Source organism: Rattus norvegicus, chromosome 17 (genome assembly GCF_021556685.1).
Source record: "Rattus norvegicus strain SHRSP/BbbUtx chromosome 17, alternate assembly SHRSP_T2T, whole genome shotgun sequence".
Classification (NCBI taxonomy): domain Eukaryota; kingdom Metazoa; phylum Chordata; class Mammalia; order Rodentia; family Muridae; genus Rattus; species Rattus norvegicus.
In genome coordinates, this window is record NC_141550.1 from 77,767,877 (window position 1) to 77,778,178 (window position 10,302).

General features: G+C 41.8%; 1 pseudogene; it reads right to left on the minus strand.

The window, feature by feature from the left end:
* Window positions 1-7,147: 7,147 nt before the first annotated feature.
* Window positions 7,148-7,248, minus strand: LOC120098055 (U6 spliceosomal RNA; annotated as a pseudogene).
* Window positions 7,249-10,302: the final 3,054 nt, after the last annotated feature.

Sequence of the window (10,302 nt, forward strand, 5' to 3'; positions counted from 1 at the left end):
TTGAACACTTTTTGAAATAGTTCTTGCTCTTTATTTCTTTTCTTGAAAGCTGTATGTTCAATCAATTAGTCCACATATTTAGAAAAATAATGTTTTTCATAAAGTATATTCTGATAAGTTGCCCCTTCGCCTAATGCTATTCAGATCCTCCCCTCCCTGCTCCCCACCTATCTAACTCCATTTCCTCTCTCTTCTACTCCCTCTCTCTCTCCCTCTCTCCCTCCCTCCCTCTCTCTCCCTCCCCCCCCACACACACACAGAGAAAGAGAGAGAGAGAATAAACAAACACAAAGCAGATTTTTTTTAAAAAAATTAAGATGCATACATATACACAAAAATAAAACTCATAAGAACATAAACTCTGAAACTATGATATATCGGTGAAAGAGACCACTAAGACAAAAAACTACCCTAACAAAGCAATATGAGTCCAAAGAAGTTTACAAAAATACCACTGAGTTCATTTTGTATTGTCATTTACCATGAGCGAATGTCCTGCCCTTTGTTGTGGTTAGTATACCCAGTGAGACTCCATTGGTGAAAATTAATATTTCTTTTATTAGCAGATGTCAGTCAGAGATAGATTCTTACAGACGGGAGCTTGTGTTTACTTGGCCCTCTCAGCATTAGGACCCCCTGTGACATAAACCTGTACAGGCCCTGTGTGTGCTACCACGGTCCCTGTGATTTCACATGTGCATCAGTCCTGTGTGTCTAGACGACACTATTTCTGTGGTATCATTTACCTCCGTTGGCTCCTGTGTGCCTGTTGCCTACTCTTCCTTGTGACTCTCTGAGCCCTGAGCAGAAGGGTTTAACAATGACAACCATTTAGGACTGAGTTTTCCAAATGTCTCACTATGTACATTGTCCTGTTGTGAGTCTGTGTTAGTTCCCATCAACTGCCAAGGAAAGTTTCTGTGATGGCCGAGCAAGACACTAATCTATGGGGATAGCAGAATGTCTTTAGGAAGCTTCTTATTGCTGTGTTCCCTTAGCAAAACAGCAGCATCTGATAACCCTCTGAGCCCATGGCCTATCTGGTCTCTCTGGATCTTGGCACTCTGAGCAGTGTCAGGCATGGGTTCTGTCACAGAGCACATTAGCTCACCTATCAATACGTAATGGCTTTATCCATATGAAAACCTGGCATTTGCAGAAAAACGACTGGAATTGAAGATTATTATGTTAAGCAACATAAAGCAGACTGAGAAAGATAAATATCACATTACTCTCACGTGTGAAATGGACCGTGTCTCTCTTATTATCTGTCTCTGTCTCTCTCTGTCTCTGTCCGTTTATCTGTCTCTGTCTCTCTGTCTCTCTGTCTCTGTCTCTGTCTCTGTCTCTCTCTCTCTTTCTGTGTGTGTGTGTGTGTGTGTGTGTGTGTGTGTGTGTGTGTGTGTGTGTGTATCTGCATGAGTGTGGTGTGAAATGAGAGTTCAGGAGCTGGAGGGATAAATCACCATATTTTCCACTGACTTTTTTTTTTTTAACCTCGCTAAGGAGTTCATCTCTTTCTAGGTGATATTTCATTAAATGTGTTCCTGTATTCATTCACTCATCTATCAAATGTGTAATGACACTGACTGTGTCAGGATGTGTTCTTGTCGCTGGGGTTATAAGTAGTACACAAAATGGGCTGAAACCCCCAGTCTCATGAGGTAGTCATGTGAGCAGCGGTAATAACAAGCTTGGCCATGGTGATGAATGGTCTGATGATGTATATGTACATATATACATGCATGCAGATATATTCTTCTGCATATTTCATGTAGATAGATATAGATATTGGGGGAGAGGACGGATTCCTCTGTGGTTTCTAGAATAAACCACAAGGAAGACAAGGTCCAAAAGAGAAAAGAACAAGCTATGAGGACAAATTCAACATTTAAAGGAGGAGTCTTCCGCAGAGGGGCGGAATGTCTAATTAATATGAACACTACGTCTGCAGCTGCCTCCTGTATCCTTTTCCTGCCCCCACTGAGCCTAAATGCAGGTTCTGCCATGCAGCCTCACATAGGCTACGTCCCTTTGTCTGTGTCTCGGTTTCCCTGTGAAACATGGATGATGCTATTAGACTCTCACAGCTTGTAGGAAACATGAGAAAATATAAGTCAACCATTCTGGCCAGTTGGCAGCACACAGTAGGACTCATGGAAAGATGTGTCACTCTCATTGCTGGTTCTACAGAGGGCCATGATTTGCACTCACAGACCCTCGTTTGCTAGCGTGTGAAGATGCTGTAATGAGCAGAGCTGTGTCTTCCTCTTGAAGTATCAGTAGGAGACTGTGAACCTCAGCCTTCAGTAGGTATGTGTTGAAATGAGTCACTGTCTAATGTCACAGTTGGAATATTCATGAAGGACCTTGGAAAACACAATAAGGTACTCTTGTTTTCCTTTTAAGAAATAAGTAGGTCTGGAGAGATGGCTCAGTGGTTAAGCTCATTGGCTGCTCTTTCAGAGGTTCTAAGTTCAATTCCTAGCACTCCCGTGGTGCTTCACAACCACTACAAGATCTGATGTCCCATGGAATCTGATGTCCTCTAGTGTGCAAATATAACACCCATATACACATAAAATATATAAACAAATAAAATGTTATTGAAATAAATAAAAAGATTAGGAACTGACCAGTGCCTTAATCCAGGGTATAAATAGAACAAGGTAATTAAGAATTCCCTGTGATCAAAAGCTTGTTCTGCCTCACACTCTGTCTAAAGAGGAACTCTGTAAATATTTGTGCTGCTGATGACATCTAGGGTAACAAATTGGAATGTGTAACATCAAATATCAGCAGTTCTGTATCTTAACAATAGAAAAATGTGATGCCCATGCTAACCGAGACCGCACAACCAGCACAAAACTTTATTCATTCAAAGATACCCAGTCTGGATACTTCAGCAACTCCTAATATTATCCATTAGTCTTTTTTGTCTGTCTGTCTGTCTCTTCCATCGGGGTGCTGCTCTTCTCCTGTTCAACACAGTTATCTCTTCATTTCCTTTTTGAAATCCCTTTGGCATTAAAAAACAGGAAGTTCATCTCTTAGTCTTAGCTGGTGGTCATATCAACACTCTGGCGAGCATCCCAGGTTTAGAAAGAAATAACCTTGAGCTGGTTATAGCCTGCTCTCTCATAAAAGCTACAGGTTACCTGACTTTATATCTCTCATTTCAGTGATTCCTCTAACATCATTAAGAACTGTATGACGGGACTGGTTATTTTAGATATGGTTGAATTCCTTTGTTGTTCCTGCACTGTTCTGAGTTGCAGTCAATAGTAGGAGCCAGTGTCTTAGAGACTTCAAGCTAAGCATTCCTCCTGGATTCAATTCTTGTAACATTGAATAGGTCCTTGTGTTGTTTGGTTTGGTCTGGTCTAGTTTGTTTCCTCTTAAATTTGTTCACAAGCTAGAACCCATGTAATACTTAATATAATACTTATAGACCAAGGAATGTTATAGATCAGCCTTCCAACAGACCCCACAGGTCTGATTTGATGAGAAAAAAAAACAGTTTGCCCTTGATATGGCAGTCTTACTGGATCAAAAGGCTTCCTTTCCTTTTTCTTCTCTTTTTTCTTTCTTTTTTATTTTTTACTTTATTTTTTTTTGTGTACACACATGTGTACATGTCCGTGTCTGTGCTCTGTACATGCATACTTGTATGTGTATGTGCATGTGGGGCCAAAGGTCAATTTTTAGAGTCTTCTTCAACTAATCCCCATGTTATTGTTTGAAACAGGGTCTCTCACTCAACCTAAAGACTGATAATCCTGCCAGACCAGCTAGTCAGCAAGTTCAGGGATTCTCCTATTTCTACTTCCCCAGCACTGGTAGTTCACAAGCACAGCTCTTTCAGATGGATGCTAGGGGCCAAAATCAGATCATTTTTACAAACCTATCTTTTCATTGCTAGACTACCTCTCCATCCTTCCTTCTTTTGCATTCTATTTCAAAACTTTTAAAAGTTTCTATCAATTCATAAAAGCAACTACTTTGGTCATTTTTTAAAGACATTCCTTATTTGCCCAGTTTAAATTATGAGGGAAAAAAAGAAGAAGAAAGGCAATATGGGAATGTTGCTGTATCACAAAGCTTCAAGGTGCCTTTAGGAAAGCAGTGTATATACAATAGAAGTACAAATTACAGAAAGGGACACCTCTGACACTAAGTTGTCTATACACCCATCATCAGGGGTTGACTTGGTATAAAGCCTTATTACTTTAAATTGTGAGCTACACGGCCCACCACTTTCTATATTGACTCCAAAAAAGGAACAAAAGTAATGTATGAGAGCAAAGTCTAAATTCCTTCTCTTGCCAGAGGCTCTTCTATCAGTCCTTGCCTGAGCAAATACCCCAAAGCTATCCATCCACTCCTGATGGATTGCTGATGGATTCATTCACATTCTTTGTCAAGCACCCAGAATCCTTGAGGGCTTTGGAAGATGTTATCCCGAGATCCTCAGGGACCATGTGCAAAAAATAAAGTTTTACATTTTGTATGTTCTAGAATGAGATAGGTAACTCAGCTTGGAGTGGTGGAAATGGGGAAGTTTCCAAAAAGAACTGGCCCTGGAGTGTAGCTAGTTATCATCCATGATCTATTCATAGAACTTATCCTCAAAATGGGCAGGCCTACAGCTGACCTCTTGATGGCTGGTAACAGACTGGGCCAAGTATCTTTTCTTGTGTACGTTGATTGGTTGATCATGTCTGTGGGTTGGATGTGGGTGTTTGTGCGCGCGCGAGACTGCGTGTGCTCAAGTCACATTGGTACCTGATCACATGTGAGGCCAGATATAAAAACTGAGGTTTCATCCACATTTTGTTTTGTTTTTGATGCAGGATCTCTCACTGGGATTTGGAACTCACTAACCAGCTCCAGATGGGGCTGTCTTGATACCAAGGGCAGGGTTACAAGTATTTGCATCCACACCAGGCTTCTATTTTGTTTGGGTTTGCGGGTGGGGGATGGATGACGAGGAGGGTAGGAGGTTCTGGGAATCTAAATAACTTCCTCAGGCTTGCAAAGCAAGCACTTCACTGACCTAAGTATCCCTTTCTGTGTAAACAGTAGCTACTGAAGAGCTTCTCCAGTTCTGCATAACTAAAAAGAACCAGAAGAAACAGAAACAAAGCAAACTGACCCTTGTCACAAGAAGTGCAGGAAATAGGCAGCTCAAGTAGAACTGAGGTCGAGGTTTTTTTTTTTTTTTCTTTAAAGTTCTTGTTCCAGAAAGCCTAGGTAAAGCAAAGACCTTGGCTGTGCCTTGGCCTCAAGGTTGAGAGGGGATCAGTCAGGCACATTTCCGAAACCCACTGGCCAGACCGGTCTAGGAGAATTGATGAGCTTTATGTTTGCTGAGAAAAACTCAGAAACTAAACATAGAATGTTGACGGCATCTAAGAAAGACATCTACTGGCTTCCACGTGATGTGCATGAACATGAATACCTGCCCACACATGTGCACAGACACCCTCACTAACACATACTACACACAATAGCAGCACACACTGAGAGGCTAAGGTGAGATTCAGTGAGGAGGCTCTGGATCTCCACCCTGGGAGATTCTTACATGGTCAGAAATAGTTAGAAATAGTAGAAAAGAAGGGCATTGGTAACGCATTTCCCAGTTTCTTCTTCAAAGGAACCAATTAGAGCTAGCTAAATCTGTCAATTAAGCCCCAAACCGTGGAACACAGAGCTTTGGTGCCAAGTCCTGAAATGCTGTGAGGTCACCGTGTGTTGTGATTCAAATTGTTGCTCCCAATCAATCTTCCCCTCAATTTCCTCATCAGCAAAATCGGGATAACCTCGGTGTGACTTGCAAAGCACAGCTAATTAACATTTATGACAAATGAGGAATTACATAACAGGTTATGTAAATGCATAATAGCAGCCAGAACCAAACTGCTTTGCCTGTAGCATTTGACTTGAAAAGAGATCTGAAGAGACAAAGGAAATAAAAGGAACCCAATATGGTGCAAAGCTAAATAAAAAAAATTAATCAATCAATAAGCAAAGAATGCAAATGCTATTAAGGACAGGGGTCCTGGGCAAGTGAACTCCCCTCCCCCACCAGGGCTATATATAGGTGGGACAAACTCTACAATGGCGTGTAATTATATTTTATAAGCGTCATGCCAAACTCTCATAGTTGAGTCTGGATATGCAATGTATCCACTACCTGAGAGGACTCATGAAATCAGGCAGTTATGCCAAGCATGAAAACCTGCTGTTATCCTCCTCTGACTTCTTGCCTTTTTTGTCTACATTGCTGTGCCTAAAGGTCATCGTTTAAACCCTGAATATCTCCCACCAGATTTTTCAAAGGGTCATGCATGATAATTGAGTACTTTTATTTAAGAATTAGGAAAAGCAAATGTGATTCAATCTGGTAAAAAAAAAATCGAATGACCTTGAGGAAGTAAAAAGGGTGACTTGAATTCAAGGAATTCTTTTGAGCTTCCCGTCCTACTGTGCCTTGCTAATACTCTGTTATTATCACTGTTCACTTCACTCTAAGAAGGAGGGGAGATGTTGCTAAGAGAGGATCCAGGACTCCTCAAGGTCACAGTGGTAGACAAGCTAAGTTGGAAAGATTTGCAGTGAGATGCAGGAGACTCATGCTGTATTTTGATATCTCTCTCTCTCTCTCTCTTCCTCTCTCTCTCTCTCTCTCTCTCTCTCTCGTGCGTGTGTGTGTGTGTGTGTGTGTGTGTGTGTGTGTGTGTGTGTGTGTGCAGACGCAGACTTGCTTGCTGGTACAGACTTGCAGGTGTGTGAGATCTCTGGAGGTCAGAGGTCAACATCAGGTACCATTCATCAAGATGCTGTCCATCTTGTTTCCTTGTTTTTCTGAGACTGTATGCTTCTTTTCCTTGGCCTGAAACTTGCTGATTGTGTTGGGACGGCCAGTAGGTCAATAATCTATTCAGCACTGGGGTTATAAGGCTGAAGCACCATGCTTTTGGGCAGTTTCTGGAAATTGAACTCCGGTCCTCGTATTTGCACGGCAAGCACTTTACCAAGCTATGCACCACCCCCCACCTACTCTTTGAGCTTTGATCCGTCACATTACTGGTTTCATCCTAGGACTTGTGGGTGTTGATATTTACACTGTGTTGTTCTTTTCTTTCCTGTTGTGGAATGCTTTAATGAATCTGTGTGTCAAATTGTGCAGGGGCCATGCTAATCTCTGTATTGTTCCAGTTTCAGTATATGTATGCTGAAACAAACATCACTGTATCATTCTTATTCTCTTTGAGCATCTCTAAAATGGAGAGCCATTCTAAGACGATGATGTCATGTATTCCTGCTTGGCCATCAATGAAATAATGGTATGTCTGAACAGCCACAGGTCTTGGAGTATGTAGACAGAGATGATAACAGCTCCAGCAAGATTAGATGTCTATAGTAAAGATATGAAAACAGTGTGGAGAAGCTGGAGAAGTCACATCCTACAAGGAGTCTGTACTGGCTAGTTTTGTGTGTCAACTTGACACAAGCTGGAGTTATCACAGAAAAATGAGCCTCAGTTGTGAAAATACCTTCATGAGACCCAGCTGTAAGGCATTTTTTTCAATTAGCGATCAAGGGGGTGAGGACCCAGCCCATTGTGGGTGGCGCTGTCCCTGAGCTGGTAGTCTTGGGTGCTATAAGAAAGCAAGCTGAGCAAGCCAGGGGAAGCAGACCAGTAAGGAACATCCCTCCATGGCCTCTGCATCAGCACCTGCTTCCTGACCTGCTTGAGTTCCAGTCCTGACTTCCTTTGGTGATGAAGAGCATGGTAGTAAGTTCAATAAACCCTTTCCTCTCCAACTTGCTTCTTGGTCATGATGTTTGTGCAGGAATTGGAATCCTGACTAAGACAGAGTCTCATCAGGAAACTAAATTGTCCTAGGTGGTAAAAACAAAAGCTACCCACGCATGATGGTTTTTGTGAATTACATGAGAAATGACTCCTCTACTTCATGTATTTGAACACTTGGTTCCCAGTTGTCAGTACTATTTTGGGAGATTATGCAATGTTTAGTTCATTGAGTATTGGGGGAGAGAGTGAGTCACTAGAGTGGATATTGAAAATCTCTAGCCTCATCCCCTTTTCCAGTTCACTCTCTCTTATTCTGTAAGGTTCAAAGTGAGTTTTAACTACCAGGAGACCCCACAAGTGAGGCAGAGAACAGAGTTTGATGCAAACTCAAGAGGTCTATTTTTTTGGGACATCAGGGTTGACCCTCAATCAGCTCCTTGTGGCAAGTGACTGGAAAGTGACCCTGAATGGCTATAACAAGCAGTTTTTATACTTTTTAGGGGTACAGGTTACATCAGCAAGGTTACAGTTTAAACTTATTGGCTAAGTATATTGACCTTTGAATCTATTGGCTAACAAGCATATAACATGCATTCGAACTCTATATGGGATCAGAGGGTCAGGTGACTATCAGTCAGTACATTTTTTGGTTTTTCAAGAATGTCCCTGTTTCTCCAGAGATATATGGGTGGAGAATGGAACTTGACCTAGCCTTGGCTGGAGGTGGGAAGCTGGTACTTGGTCTAATCTTGACCTGAGGTGTAAGGCTGTGGAAAGTCCCTAGGGTCCCTCAATTCCTGTGGGTGCTTGAGATATGGTCTCTCAGCTTCTTACCTCTGTCTTCTCCACTTTTATGGACTTCTAACCCTCTGGAAGCATAAGTCAAAATAAACTCTTATAGATGTTACATTGAATCATGGTATTTTATTACAGCTACAGATGTGACTGACAGAGTGTGCACACTTGTTAGTGTTCTGGAGGCTGAGGCAGGAAGATGGCCAATTCAAACCTAGACTGGGATAGGTAGCAGTAACATGCCACACAAAAATGAAAAAGAAAGGAAATTAGGGAAGGAGAAATGAGAGTTACTGAGTGGGGGAATGGAGTAGTGAGGAAGGCGGAGGGGGAAGCAGAAGTAAAATGTTAAAAATAATCATATTTTGGCATAGTTTTAACTATTAGAATGCATAGTTATTAAACATAACAGCCTTAAAATTCTGAAGCAGGAGTGGGAAATCTGCAGTGCTGGGTCAGGGCAAACCAAACCATCAGAAGTTCCATGGACTATATCTCGGGAGTCTATTATTTAAATCTGAATTCCATGCTCGCATGGCATCTTGAGATTTCTGACAAGTGCACGTAAGGATTTTTGACAGTAAGGAAGTTTCCAATATATTTTTACTATATAAGAAATAAATGTAAAATACATAACTGTGTTTCTAAATTGCTACTGTTTATTTTAAGAAATAAAACATTCATCATCTTAAATCCCTGCACTTCTGAGCGCTGATTGCTATGTGCTGGGAGTGAGGGTAGCAGCAAATTATAGTCGACTCTGCAGCGGAGAGAGAGAATGCAGCTGTTTTTAGTTCTGCTTCTGCAACATCCATGGTGGAATTCAGAATTTACGGAGAGCTGGCTTTTCTCATTTTACTGGCAAAGGAATTGTGAGCTTAATTACCCTCAGGGGTCTTCTGTAAATTATTTCCATAGATTTGGAGAAAGACGATGGCAGAAAATAAACATTCAGCATCTTTTTTTTGTAATGCAGAAAAAATGTTTTACCTCCACAGAACTCTGTTCTCCACCTCCACCCCGACCCCTTCAGGGGATATGAAGAGTGAAGAGGCCTTTCCAGATCTCTGAACACAATGCTCCTCTATCAGAATCCAGAACATACTTTCCTCTGTCTCCTTTCTCCCACTCTCTTCTGGGTATTTTCATTTACCCTGACCGAGCAGGCCTGACCCTTATAGTTCTTTCCCTCTCCATCACCTCCACACCACTGGCACCTGCATGCCTGGAGAGAGACCCCATAACCTTCCACCTTGCCTTCATTCAGTGATGAACATCTGAGCCATGGGAATAACCATGGCGACAACGGTTAGTGAATGAATTCTTATCCCACCCCCGCCCCCCGTGAAACAAGACCCAGGAGCATAATCACATGTGACATTTATTGACTGTTTGCTCTGCCATTAACATTTCATTCAGACCCCTTACACATACCGTGAGCAGGCATTATTATACGTATCCCTAATGCAGACCTGGCATGATAGTCCAGAAGTGACAGCAGCTCCCAGCCAAACTAAGGCTATCTGAGCTCAGAGCTCACATTTTTATCCAGTTTAGCCTGTTTACCTTCCATAAGAATTTTGCGTCTTGCGGGGAGAATAAGTAGTATAATTTAAACATGAAAAGGAGGGAGGGAAAATGGATCAGGAAGGGTGTCAGCTATCCACCACCTTGCCTTTGGTCAG